Below are 14061 nucleotides of genomic sequence, written 5' to 3' on the forward strand. Positions count from 1 at the left end.
TACTCCTGTTTATTGCTATTTTAGCAAGAGTCGCTGGAGAGCAGCTACGCTCACAGTCCACTCGGGTTCTTTAATCACCGTTAGCAGGTAAAATCATCTGTGACAACTAATCCAAAAAGCAGATTATATTTATTTTGGCTACAGTGGCTTGCAATTCGTTAAAATCAACAAAGCCTTTTCATTAGCCCCCTGCTGATGTCCTAAAAACAGACATTTCGAGAGTCTCAAAGCACCGAGCTACGCCGTGTACGCAGCCAAGCTAATTGTGACAGATTCTCAGCGCCACTCTTACCACAAAATCTGATTAAACCAACAAACAAAACCCAGAGCCCCCTAGCTTCTGTACAAAGGCTTAATTAACATGCCTAAACCCCGAAATCAAAATCATAGCTTCCCAAAGCTTCCCGAACGAACGCGGAAGGAAAAACCAAACACAGAGACCCTGTCATTAGTTCAGCAAGATTTACCAGAAATGGGGACTTTAAACAATAACAACAGTGTGGGAAAGGATCAGAAGTCAGAAGCATGGGGCCTGTTTCTAGACAGTTCTGGGTGGCCATTCTGGCCTCCAAAGCCGGGACTGTGGTCGACGGGGCTGCTGACGGAGGCAGCACATCTGCCGAGAGGGGGACTGACGCCAGGGGTGACCTGTTTAAGGCCACCTTTCCATCAAATTCCAGGTGTCCTTCCTCTCCAACCCTGACTCCTGAGACCACACGGCCGCCTTTCCCAGGCCGATTTCTTTTACTCCCTGCCATCCGGCTGTCCCCTGCCAAGGAGGGTCTCTATCACGCCGAATTGGATGGTGGGGCCCGGTGTCAGGAACGGGGGGGGCGTTCCAGGAAAGATGCGCCCAGCGGTGACTCGGCCATTGCAGAGCCACCAGGCAGCGCCGTAATTAATGAACGTATCCAAAGGTCTACTCCAGGAGCAAGGAAGGTAGACAATGATTTATGTTTACCTGAGGGGGAGATTATTTAGCTTCGCAAGAGCTTGCACAATGAGGCAGCCCAGAAATAGTTAGATACGGGGAGGTACCCCCTCTCCGAGCCTGGGGAGAGATTCAAAAAAACGGGCAAGCGGGTCCCGAAATGAAGGGCGGGGGCCCGCGCACGGGCGGGCACGCTCGGCCCCGTGTTCCGTCCACGCTCTGCGGGCAAAGCGCTGTGCCCTGCGCTCTTCCAAGGCCGGAGTGATGGAACTGCTTGCTTGCACCCCCCAGCAGGATCCTGAATGCTGTCAAGGATGATTAGCCGATGGTATTTCATGCACATCTCTGCCCTAACATGTGGGTTTCCACTAGTCGGAAGGGGAAGCCCAAAGCAGCCCTTGAGAGCGAGGCTCGCGTGGGTTTTAACCCACAAGGGATGTGCCCATCAGGCGGCCTCCGAGACAGCAAGGTCCAGTTCATCCCCAGGAGGACCGCCACCCAGCAGCCCCCTCGGCCGGCAGGTCAGCGCTCCGTCCAGAGGGACGAGGGAGCCCCATCTGATGCCCAAGTTATCGTTTGGGCCTTCCGTGATTAAAACTATTGTCGCCATGGCGATCCAAACAGGGCGGCAAAGACACGCGAGGCTAATGTCACGGCTTTCGGGGTGGTGGATAGAGTTCAGAGCCCCAGCTGGGGTTCATTTAGGGCAGGGCAGGATGAGACTCAGGCAAACAGCAGAGCCAAACCAGGTGAGAGAGGTGAGAAAATCTAAAACTCAATTATGTACCCAAGACACCGTTTTCAACTGTGGCTCGGGCCCCAGCCTGCCTTATTCGGTCTGTTTCCACCCAGCATCTCTCCCCAGCGCGCCCCAGAGCTCCCCGAAGTCCTGCTCTGTCATCTCTCTCTTTCTCTCAAGGGTTAGACTCAAGAAGATTCCCACCAGGTCATCGCAACAGGTCACGTCTCTGAGTCACCTTGCCAGGCGACAGGGAGCCACATGCAGCTCACCTGCCGGGAAACAAAGCCTCCCCTTGGCTTTGCGCCTTACCCAGGATGGCGCAACAGCCTTTATTACCGTTGTCACATAGGACAGGTTGAGACAGGCCAGGCAACGGCCGCCGCCCCGAGGAAGGTTCCAACTTCATGCCTCCCGAGGTCATCCTCAGAGCAAAGAGAACACGCCCGTCGGGTTCTGCTTTTGGTTGAGTTGGGTTGTTTTATTTTTTTTAAAGCAGGCTCCCTCTCTCCCTGGTTCGTTCAAAGCAGGCCTGCTGTCCTGTGTTCGTGATCTGCTCAGGACACACAGTGGGAGCCACGCAGGAGGAAAACTCCACTCCCGTGGGGACAACCCCTGAGATCCGGGACGCCTCTGCTGGGAGAGGCAGGAATGAATGGCCCAGTGTTTCCCAGCCCTGCGGGACCCCAGGAGGCACCTGGGGCGCTTGATAAGACGCACAGAGTCAGGATCCTGCCCTGGAGCCTGGAGACATTTGGGAAACACCGGAACAGATGAACTTGGCCAGATGCTCTCAACTTGGTGACACGTTCATAAGCGAGTTAAGAATTAAATGCAGAGGTGAAGACGAGAGGGGGCAGAGGACAATTTAAAACTCAAGAAAATAAACGGGTTACTCTGGGGGGAGCTAAGAGGATATTGGGCTTGTAGAAATAGTTTAGAGATCTGAAAAAAAAAAAGTATAATGTTTCACTTAATGCCAGGCACAGTAGCTCAGGATGTTGAAAGAAGCCTATAATATTTCCCCCGAGGGATCTGAAGGTAGCAGGGTAGGTGACAAAAGAGCCCGGGGGACTGAGAGAGAGCAGCGAGCTTGCATCTGGCCAAACGAGTAGCCGGAGAGCCTGCGGAAGGAACGCGGAGTCCAACACGCTGTCCCTAAGCTCGCTTCCCTGCAAAAAGAACAGCTCAGCCCAGCCCCGATTACGACACTTCCCAGACATGCGATGTCCCTGGAATCCAACTTGTTGGGGGCACTGATATCTAGAGAGAAATTCTCAGATGAGCTTTTACTGAAAGACGAGAGGCTCAGCTGTGGCAAGTGTCTCGTTTTCATTCCAAAAGCCACCTGAGCCATCACCCAATAGTTCTGCCCTCTGATAACGGAGTAAAACCGAACCCCGGCCCTGAAATAAATTTTACGGACGTGTCTCTCTCTCCAAGTATCTGAATAGTCTATCAACATTCTTCAAAGCCTCGTTTTTTTCTCTGTTGTAGCAAAACGGCTGGAGCCTACGGGAGAGCCGTGCCGGAGGCAAGGGTCCGTTTTGCTTATAAGGCACCTGCTGATCACCTGCAAGTGCTAACGAACGACAGGGAAGGTGCCCCAGAGAAGGTGCCTCCCGCCAGGAGGGGTAGGGGGAAGGTAGAAAGAAAGAAAAAGAAGCTTTCTTGGCCTGAGGGGGCTCCGCACAGTGACCAGTGAGACTGTCCCCAAGGATAGATTCAAGGGGCTGAGCCGAGGCCATTCAAGATCAGAGGCAACTTGAAATGGGCCGAGCTGGGCTTGTGAAGTAGAAAGATAAAAACACTACTACTTCCCCCAAAGATAACACAATCTCAGGGCCAGCAAGGCTTGGGAAGCTGCCTGCTCTGCCTCTAGGCCGAGAGGGAAAGCCTGATGGGCACGGTGCGTCCTGAGCCCCGTCACCAGAAACGGCAGCTGCCCATCCCGCGGTAAGGCCCGGGCACCCGCCAGCTGACGAAGGGGGACACCAGCTTCCAACAGGATGCGACAGGGCCTGGCAATTCCCCCTGGTGTGCCTGAGCCCGAGGGAACTTGGAGGAGACGGTTCGAAGAGCATTAAAGGCCTAGAAAACGGTAACCAAGAAGTCGTGAAGGGAAAAGATCTGGTCCAGCTCCGGTCTTTAATGGAGAAAGGATTCCGGTGCATGAGGGATTTGGGTGGAATGTCCCGCGAAAGTTAACACACGGGAGACAAATGCTTGCAGGCAGGTAACGGAGACCTTACCTGGCGCGGGGTCCAGGGGGACGGGAGGAAGGCTCTGGGAAATGATTTTACGTTGAGACCTCGACTTAGGCAAAGAACAGGAGACCGTTCCAGGCCGAGAGAACTCCGGGTGCGGACAGAAGGGCCCTCGGGCTTAGGGGGTGGAGGGCAGTTTGGCTCCGCTGCAGTTTAGGGACAGAACAGAGGCGGGTGAAGAGAGGAGACCACGGAGGCCTGAGAGGTGACACCGAGCGTCCGAGGCCTTCCCCTAAGCACCAGATGGGGATACTGAGCCAATCTCCAGGCCCGCCGGGCTTTCAGCTGCACAGATGCCAAGTCTGTGATCCATTCCCAAGCACAGGTGCCTTGCCTGTTACGCCGTCACCTTCCCCACGTCCTCACGATAACTCGGCCTGATCCCCCCCAGGCCAGAGGACCCCTCAATCCCCCCACACACACACCGTGTCACTCTTACCTCCCTCAAGTGACGAGGCAGCCCCTGGCTTCCTTGGCCGTCCTCCCTCCCTGAGCCCAGGGTCGGCATCCTCGCTGCAGGGACGTCCTGCCAAGTCTATTATGTAATCTTCCCTCTGACTCACAGCCCCAAGAACTTTCTGACTCACTTCTCCCTCTTCTCACGCATCCCTCCTTCTCGCCTGCATCTTTAATCTCTCTCCACTACTCTTTTTTTTTTTTTTAAATGTTTTTATTGATTTCAGAGAGAGAGAGATAGAAACATCAATGACGAGAGAGAAGCGTCATCAATGGGCTGCCCTTTGCAAGCCCACCAGGGGTTTGAACCCGAAACCCGGGCACATGCCCTGACCGGGAATCAAACTGTGACCTCCAGGTCCGTAGGTCGACGCTCAACCACCGAGCCATGCTGGCCGGGGCGTCTTTCTATTTGCTGCAGATATTCTCAGGTCTCCTCTGCCACCCATGTTGCTCTTTGGTCACCAACTTTGAATGAAACTGGCTCAATACCAGGTTCATTCTGCGCGACTCCACCCTGGCCCCCACCATTCATCCATCCCCTGTGCACCCCCAGGCTCACCTCCTTCCGAGGTTTATTTAGAATTACTCTCTCCTCAAGCTCCGAACCCCTCATTTTTACGAAATGGTTTTACTTTCCATTTCCTCCGTGAGCGCCCTCACCTGTCACCGGTCCCTCCCTTTGCTGTCCGTGGGTCTGATTATACAGATGGCCTTGGGGAGAAGTCACACTTGCAAACTCGAGGACTGCCTGAGTGCTTCTCCTTTGTTCATCGGTACTTACCCAGGGCGTGTCCGTCCCCCCCCCCCCCCCCCCCGCCAAAAATGTACACACACTTTGAATAATTACAAAGGCAGTGTTTATTAAAACACAATTCGTTTTCAAAATGTAAGAGAAATCAGCTGTTAAAGCGTGTGTACATTTTTTGGGGGACACCCTACATTTGCCCCAAGAAAGAAGTATTTTTTTTCCAGGAAGTCTGTGCAGTGAAGGAAAAGACTCAGAAGTGCTGGTCCCGCTTACCCAGCAGTAAGCTCTTTGCTAATTCTCGGTCAGAAATAAATAACATTGACAAAGACGTTAAAGATGGAACCGGTAAAAAATAGGCAGGGAGGGCAGAGAAAAGATCGCCATGATTTCATCTAAGTTTGCAAAAAAAAGAAAAGGTATTAAAATACCAAGGGTACAAAAATAGACTTGAACAATTATTTTTTAAAGGGAGGGGGGCACTGCTCCCAGACTTCCTAAGATGAGTGTCCTAACGGTTTCATTGATTAGTTGATCGGTTTGCCAGTGAATGAGGAGTCGATTAGCCAGGAAGGCTTGCATTAGTCACCAGAGCTGCGCCTCCCTGAATAAAATGCGGGGCGCGTGCCTCTCCCCCCCTCGGTGACAGATGATATCTGTTTTCACCTGTGAGTTTGAATTTAAGAGCCACTGAAGCTCAGCCACAGTATATTCTGTCTCAAATGAGCTGAAAATTGCATTCAATTTGAATTTCAAAAACGGAGGGGAAGGGGGGGGGGGCGGGATAAAAAAAAAAAAAAAGACAAAAACCTCAGCACCCATCAAGTCCCCACACTTTTCACCGACTTCCTGCCCCTTGGTCGCATTTCGCCAGGCTCCGGACCTGAGACCAGGATGCGCGGCACTGGAAAGAGCATCGCTGGACTGCTGCCCAGTCTGAGTTTAAAAATAAACTTTTAATGGTCAGGATCAAAGCAAACCTCACTTGTACGCGCATGCAGAATGCAGAATGCGACCCACCGGGGAAACAGATCTATCTTTTCCAAATTCAAGACAGCCTGCTGCTTTGTCCATACATACTCCGGAGGTGGTAAAGGTGACGTTGTTTTCCCCGGGAAATTCTAGAAAATCAAATGCTTTCCTAAATGAAAATTAATTCCTCTTCAGCTCCAGTAAGACCCTCATTCCTTGTGGCCTGATCCAACACCCCCCCGCCCCGGACCCCGCTCCTATTACAAAGCAGATGTGTTCTTGAAAAATGGAGTGAGTGGACATTGATTTTTCAAATCAAATCAGATTTTAGATGCTCCGAGAGAGCCGGTTATTTAAAGGAATCTCGTGATCAATTGTTTTATGAAGCCCAGCTATTTTTAGAGCGCAAACGATCGCCCCTTCCTGCAACCTGCAACGAACGGCAAAGAAAGAGTGAACCCGAGTCACGTCCATCCTGGTTTCCTTAGAGCAGGGCCCGCCTGCCGTGGGGCAAGAAGCGCAGATTTAAGCATCGCCGATGATTAAAAACGAACCCGATGTGACACAGAACACCAGAGGATGTCCCAGAACCGTGGGACTGAATGACTTTTGGGCACAACTCCATGTTATGACAGTTTGAGCTGAAAGAGCAGAGAGGACGCCATGCTCATTCCAACCCTCTTCACATGGAAACATACGTCTCCCGTTGCCTGAATTACCCTCAATTTGCAAGGAAAGCAACTCGGGTGCCATGACAAAGGTAATTCAACTCCAAAAGTGCCGTTTCCCACACGGAGGCAGCAATCTGCCGGATTCGGCTCAGAAATATCGGACTACTCCAGCGGGTTCGGTTCCAAGCGGAATGGAGAGGCCTCTTCCGTCACCAGCGACTGAACTGGGACATCCTGCAGCGGGGACTGGGGGTGACGAATGGGTCACTTACTGTGCCTGGGAAGAGCTAACCTTTTAGGGCCGTGGTTTGTCACCTCTGCTGAGTCCTATGAGCGGGTTTGAGAGTCAGATGGAGGTACCACCCTGCTCCGCTGATAGAACCTTCCACGCTCCTACCCTTATAGGACAGTCGTTATACGGGTCCATGGACCCCGGGAGGTGAAGGACCTGCGTCTGGGAGACCAAGTGAGTACCTGACGGTGCCCGAGAGAAGTCGGTATGACATCACCTTCTCTTTCAAAACTGGCGTGAAGGAGACTGAACATCTGGATAGACCTGAGAAGGCCCGAGTGTTCAGCTGGTGACTGACGGCGCCCCACAACCTCTGCAAGCTCACAGAAGGTAGAACTGGGCAGAGAAGGCTTCCTATCCTAAGCACAGGACACAGCACAAAGAAAAATAAATCTGACTGCTCGTGCATCACCAAGAGTCAAGAATTAAGAAGCAGCCTGGCCTTGATCGCCACAAGTCAACGGAAACAAGGTCGTAACCTCCCAAAAGGAGCCCCACGATCACTGCAACGCACGCCCAGCGGAGCCCAATCTGCCAGAATAGCCCCTAAAACAAAACACGGCAAAAGCACGAAACATAGCGTCTTCGCATTTTTAAAGACAAAAAGAGGGAAACGCTGCGAGCCTCTCTCCATGTCCGTTGCTAATGAAATACCAGCCGGGACCACGGTGACGGTCACCGATGCCAAGAGGCCACGGGACCCTCGGACGGGTAGAGCATTAGTATCTCCTAACCTTGTAGGAGCCAGCTCACCTTTCCAGTTGCAACCAGGCTAGCGTAGGGCTGTTTTTCCTTACATCGTCATAATTTAATATTGTTTCACTGACGAACCAGTAGATTTGTCAGCTCTGTTCATTTATGGGATGTGAGGAAGGATCCAACCCAAAAGGAAAAGAAAAAAAAAAAAGGGAAGTCAATTTCCTTGGCCGCTGCATTTAATAAAATCTTGGGGGCAATTGAGTTAAGCTCACATTAGTAGCTGTAACTTAGTACACTCTGCCTTTAGCTAGTCTTTGATTTTCCTATATATACTCTCAGGGCTGTATTAACACCCCAACTAACACTCAGCTCTCATTTCTTATTTTAAATTTTCTTCCTTCTCAGGTTTATTCGATTTATTAATCTTCTGCTCCTCTCTTATTTATAGCAAGTGCTCCGGTTAAGATTTCAAAGCATTTTCCATTATAACACTCATTTATAACTTTCAGGGGGGAAAAAAAAATTCTACCACAGGGACCAAGGGACTGACTTTCTACTTATTTCACATTAGTCTCAAAATATATGAATTTCTCCAAATAGGAGGGTTTTGTTTCTTATTTCTCAGAGTCTCAGGAGGGGTGGAAAAAGGGGTAGCAGGAATAGAAAGAAGCAGAGGTTTTTCTGGTTGGAGAAACAACTTGAAGCTTCTATTTTAAATAAATCCGTGGAGGGTTTTAACCAAACGTGCATTTCAAGAGGTTGTTTTAGGTAATGTGGCCATGAGAGGAAGCGATTAGGCTGAACCTCACGAAACTGCCAACGTTCTACCCATCAGGACTTACAAAAAAAGGCCAGTCTGCGTGATTTAACTGAGCACTACGCGTATCTTTACCCTCCTATGATAGAAAACGCCGGAGCAACTCAGCGATCCCTCCGCGACCCAGGGCACTGATTCTGCTCTGGACCCGCAGCCCAGAAAAGGGGGGAGAGAGAAGGGAAGGTTAAGATTATGGCCCAATAGACAAAAGGTGCCTGGCCATTTGTTTGGGACACACTCTGGTGCAGTTTATTAAGAGGAAATGTGGGGACACGCGTGAATCAGGTGGCGCCAGGCCATTTCTGTCACGCCCCTTGAGGCATGAATGCAGTAACCGCAGACTTTGGGGAGTGAGCGCTTCCAAGAGATGCCTGGGTTGTGAGGACTCAGAGGAGCTCTGAAGTGTGCTCACCAAGGACACCCTTCAAACCAGTGTCTCCCCCTTTTTTCTTGAAAGAAAGAAGTGAAAAGTAAAATGCTGGACAAATCAACAAGATTGAGGGTCCCCTTCCAGCTTCGCCTTAATGCACCAAGGCAACAAAAACCAACCGGAACCGAACGCTGACCATCTGCTTTAATGCTAAAGAGAAATGACTCGAGCACTAGAACACGCAGAGACGATTTTAAAATAAATTCTCGCCGAGAGGGACAGCGGGGGGTCAAGCACGCCCCGAGGACAGGAGGCTTGCAGTGTAGATGGGAATCTGACAGGGTCTGGAATCCAGAAAGGTACTTTGCAAATAAAAATAGGAGACTGTTTCCAGTATCCTCGTGGGTGAGAATGAAGCCAGGGTGCCTCAAAAGTGAGAATCCGACCCTATTTATTCTCTAGGACAGTGTAGCCTGTATAAATATAAAGAAACGTTAGCAGAGAACCTCCCCGACTGGCACTACAGCACGAGAACCCTGGCGGGAATTCAGGTCGCTGCTTCCCTTTTCGAGAAAGCGGCAGGGCCTCGAGAAGTACGAAGGAAGGATTTGAAAAATGAAAACTCCTTGGGGCGCTAATTTCATCAGATACGTTGCTGTCGGCACAATACGGGGCGCCGGGGCCCACGGCCGTGACTGATGTGGCTGCGGTTTCAAGTTCATATTTAAAACATAGGGTTTGTCAGAGCCCATCTCTGAAATCAAATGAAAGTTCACAATAGTGTTCACCTCGTAATAACAGTTTGGGGAACGAGCTCTGCTTTGGATGCCGCACATGGGACTTATCTGGGAACAGAGGCAGTCAGCTCGGGGTCACCTTACCTGGGGTCTCCCGAACCCACGGGCAGCCCGGGTCAGCCGGCGGCGGGTCCTGCTCTGCCTGGGGAAGGAAGAACGACTTTAGTCACTAAGCTCCCTTCGGGTCACGCACGAGGCTCTCAGGAGTTGCTGCAAGGACAGAAAGGACGCATGCTAACCCTTCTGGAACTCCTCACAGAGTCTGGAGCGCTCTGAGCCCGAAGGTGCATGAGCTGGTCGTCCCACGGGCAACGGGGATCTTGCTATGTTTCCCATGTCATGCTCGGTCCCTGAGGCTTTGGGGGGCTTTGGGGGTTGGTGGGGCATGAGAAGGTTCTGTGGGACTTGTTCCTGTTACCTCATAATCTCCTCCTACTACAAAACGCAGTGTGTATTTCCCTAAATTAAGTATTCCGTTTTCAGTGGTAACAACCAACCCCAGTGGAAGATTTCTTATTCAATATTGCAGATAATTTACAGAAAACAAGTCCGTTGTAAGCCTTTAGAGGTTCAGTTACAGTGTGGCTGAGATTTTTGTGTGGATACCTCAGACATTCACTACTATTTATCTCGTTTTTTCCTCCCCTGTCCTCAAATCTTCTGAATTACAAACAACCAGTTTTAAAATGCAGACTGGGTGGGACACGACTGTTTCGTTAACTAGGAATTGCCTAGACCCAGTTAATTACTGAGATTGGACGTATGAGCTCGCAACAAAAAAATGAACGGCCAGGATTACGAGATACCACATGCATGCTCCTGGATTTCGCATCGCACAACTCCAGGGGGCGTCTTTCCCACAGAGTATGTGAAAGAACATAATGACCAGTGTCCTTTCACACGCAAAGTCACTGACCCAAGGCAATAGGACCCGAACAGGGGATATGTTCCAAGTCCCCCTCAGTGGATGCCTGAAACCTAGGAAAGTACTGAATATAGACTCTGTTTTTTCCAACACATAAATATCTATGATGAAGTTTAATTTATAAATCAGGCACAGTAAGAGGGTAATAATAATAATAAAATAGAACAATTGTAACAATATGCTATAATAAAAGTTATGGGAATGTAGTCTCTCCCTCAAAATATCTTATCGGACTGGATTTACCCTTCCTCTTCTTGTGATGATGTGAGATGACACAGTGCCTACGTGAGGAGATGGAGGGAGGTGGACACGTTGGGTGACGGGTGACTCATGTCCTGGATGGGCTGGAGCAGGACACCGCATGAGATTTCATCAGGCCACTCGGAATGGTAAGCAACTCAAAACCTATGAATTGTCTGCTCGAATTTTCCATTTAATAGTTTTGGACCACAGTTGATCCTGGGAAAGTGAAATCTCAGGCAAGGGGGATCTACGGTCCATCAGTTTAGATACCACTCTTTCAGCGACGGATATGACGCATGGCTTTTCCCCCTAAACTAAGCTCGGACTGAGAATTCAGACTGAGATCTCCCAGAACTTAGTCTCCCCAAATTCAACAGCACTGGCTACCTTCAGCCGCAATGTCGGAAGGAGAACGCTTTCCCGTAAGTGAGGACAGAGCATTTTTCAGATAAGTGACCTCGTCTTCAGGTCGGCCAAGATCATCCATTCTAACACACTGCCAAGCTCCTCCTCCCACTTAACCCTGGAAGCGGGGAAAGTCAGGGAGGGAAAGAAAAGGGGGGGGGGTGTAGCAGGAGAGAAGGGATCCGTGAAAAACTAAGAGAAAGGAAACCTATTGGAGAGAGAGAGGGTAGCACTGAGGACATGCACGGTCTACTCAAGCTCAGAACACCATCAATGAACCCCAGAGGAAAGGGGTGTGGCTTCCCCTTGGCTGTCACCTCCTTCGCTTGGAGGAAGTGAGAAGGTGATCGTTGTCCGAGTTCTTGGAGATGACCCACTACAAAACTCTCACTTTATTTTATATTTTATTTTATTTTTTAAATTTTATTTATTTTAAAATGTTTTTATTGATTGTTAGAGAGAGAGGAAGGGAGAGGGAGAGAGAGAGAAACATCAATGATGAGTCACTGATCAGCTGCCTCCTGCAGGCCCTTTACTGGGGATTGAACCCACAACCAGGGCACCTGCCCTGACCGGGGATGGAACCATGACCTCTTGGTTCCTGGGTCAACGCTCAACCAACTGAGCCACGTCGGCTGGGCTTACCAAGGAGGAAACCAAGGCCCTGGCAGGCAAAGTGACCTACACAGTCATGACGAGAAGCCAAGTTCACCATGGACCAGTCTAATGTTCTGCCAAGCACAGCTGCTTGAAAGCAGTAATGGCTTTTCCAAGTCTTAGAGGATCCCTAATGACCCCGATAGTGATGAAGCGCTCCCCTCTCTAGGGGAACAACACAGATCGGGTCACAGCATTTGATCCGGCAGAAACAGCTGGATTTGGGTGAGGCCACAGCTGACCCACCTTCCGGGGTAATTTGACCCCGGGGGATAGATAACACACTCTAAATTTAGAGGGGCAAGCTTGAAACCCAATTTTTATAGTCCCACCAAACCGTCTCCAGTGGCGGTTATGACATAACATTTCTGATGATTAATTAAGAGCTCTTCACTGCGTCATTCGGCTTATAACTAACAGCGCCCCCTGTCTTTAATAAAACGTATAGACTAATAGGAAATGAATGAGGGTTACCAGTGGTAGGTAGAACCTAAACCCAAATGATAGCATCACCCTCCACAGTCAAGAAGGGGGGCAAAGAAGCCAAGGAGGGAAGAGCAGTTTTTGTTAAACAAAGATGAGGGGAGAGTGGTGAGGAGGAGAGTGCGGGGCAGGAAGGAGGCGTTTGCTCAATCAGTACCTATTTTCAGAATTTCCTTCAAGCTGGCTTGGACTGCAAGTCATCAATTATTTAAAAGATGTAACATGACGCTTCCTTTGTTGAGGCAAATCTGCAAGCTGACCCCGAGAGAAAATAAAAAATGAATTAGCCGGAATGTATTCGTCTGCTTGAAGAAAATAGAGATTTAACTATTGGGATGGACTTAGTTTTAGAAAGAGTTCAGTTTTGTCTCCACAAAGCTTTTCTCTCTCTCTCGCTCTTTACTTATCTATTTATGATTTTCTGCAGCAGACCACACAAAAAGAAGAATGAATCATTTCCTAAACTTCTCCTTTCTTTCCAGATTCCGAGTGATGTATTGTCTTCATTTAAATTACAAATACACTAATCTGAGACACTGTTTACCAAGGAGCCTTTTAAATGAAAGCTACAAGGAATTGCATCACTCACATTTTAAAAATGACTTTAGACTCCGGACCTCATAAAAAACAGCCGACAGCGTTCTCTGTCTTGGCTGCTATATTTCAGTCCAGCGAACGAAATTCAATTAGTGAGCTTTGTACTTAGGACATTATGATTCCGACGGTTGGTCTGATCGAAACTGGTGTGCCAAGCCCTAGTTCTGTTTTGTTTTGTTTTTGGCAAACCACAGTTACAAAAAAAAAAAAAAAATTCAATAGGGTAGGTTGGCAGAAGGAAAGTTAGTTTCAGAATAGCTTCCTTGTCACCATCATTAAAATCACGGGAGGAGAGGGGGAGGCTCCTTGGAAAGCTCATTAGTCACTAAGTGGACGGATTAACTTTTTGAGAAAGCTCCACGCCTGAGCCTGTCATTACCAGTGTTAGTACTTGCCCCCAAAGAGCGACTGGCTTAAAATAAACCAGTAACCGACTAGAACCAATGGATCACTGATTGAAGTCACTCTTAGGTTTTGATTGGCCTCAGCTTGAGTGTCAAACAAACGGTACAGAGACCGGAATCTGGGTGATGTGTTTGTAACGCTGCCAATGAAAAGCAGCAATAAACATCAACTATGAAACCAGGGGTCTTTACAGTGTAGACTCGGGCTACCTCATCAGTTCAAGAGGTTCTGTATCTTTAACACCTGAACACTTGAGAACAGGCCCACACACAGCAAAGCCACTGAGCAGACACCTCCTCCCTCAGGTGTCCTCATTTTCCAGCCTGGAACCCTGGGCTTTGATTCCAGAGCATCCGGACCAAGCAGAATGGTGACAATGAATGAAGCTGAGCACTGCATGGCCTGATTCTTTGAACTGCAAAAGTCAACAAGCCATAGTGGAAATGCCAAAAGTATATACAGCTATTGGTCTATTAAAAACAAGCATAAGGAATTAGCCCACTGAGAGGGGAGCACCCATTTAACTTTCAAAGTTGTTTCAGATCCTATCGCTTCTTTGCTCCTCTCATTGGGCATGGACACCACCA

The 14061-nt window shown here is 49.4% G+C and overlaps 1 protein-coding gene across 10 annotated transcripts in view; it reads right to left on the reverse strand.

Annotated features, from left to right (window-relative positions):
- The window catches only part of ESRRG (estrogen related receptor gamma), a 404445-nt gene that overhangs the window by 275077 nt on the left and 115307 nt on the right, over nucleotides 1-14061 (reverse strand). For 2 of the 10 annotated variants that reach the window (XM_081123853.1, XM_081123854.1), the window contains exon 3: nucleotides 9844-9901. The exons of 7 other annotated variants lie outside the window; for them this stretch is intronic. The gene's annotated coding sequence lies outside the window, so the exon portion shown is untranslated. Of the gene's footprint in view, nucleotides 1-4376; nucleotides 4475-9843; nucleotides 9902-14061 lie in introns of those variants that run through there. One more of the 10 variants, XM_081123845.1, reaches the window with a different exon arrangement.

This window comes from Miniopterus schreibersii (genome assembly GCF_964146895.1).
Source record: "Miniopterus schreibersii genome assembly, chromosome: 21".
NCBI classification, from domain to species: Eukaryota; Metazoa; Chordata; class Mammalia; order Chiroptera; family Miniopteridae; genus Miniopterus; species Miniopterus schreibersii.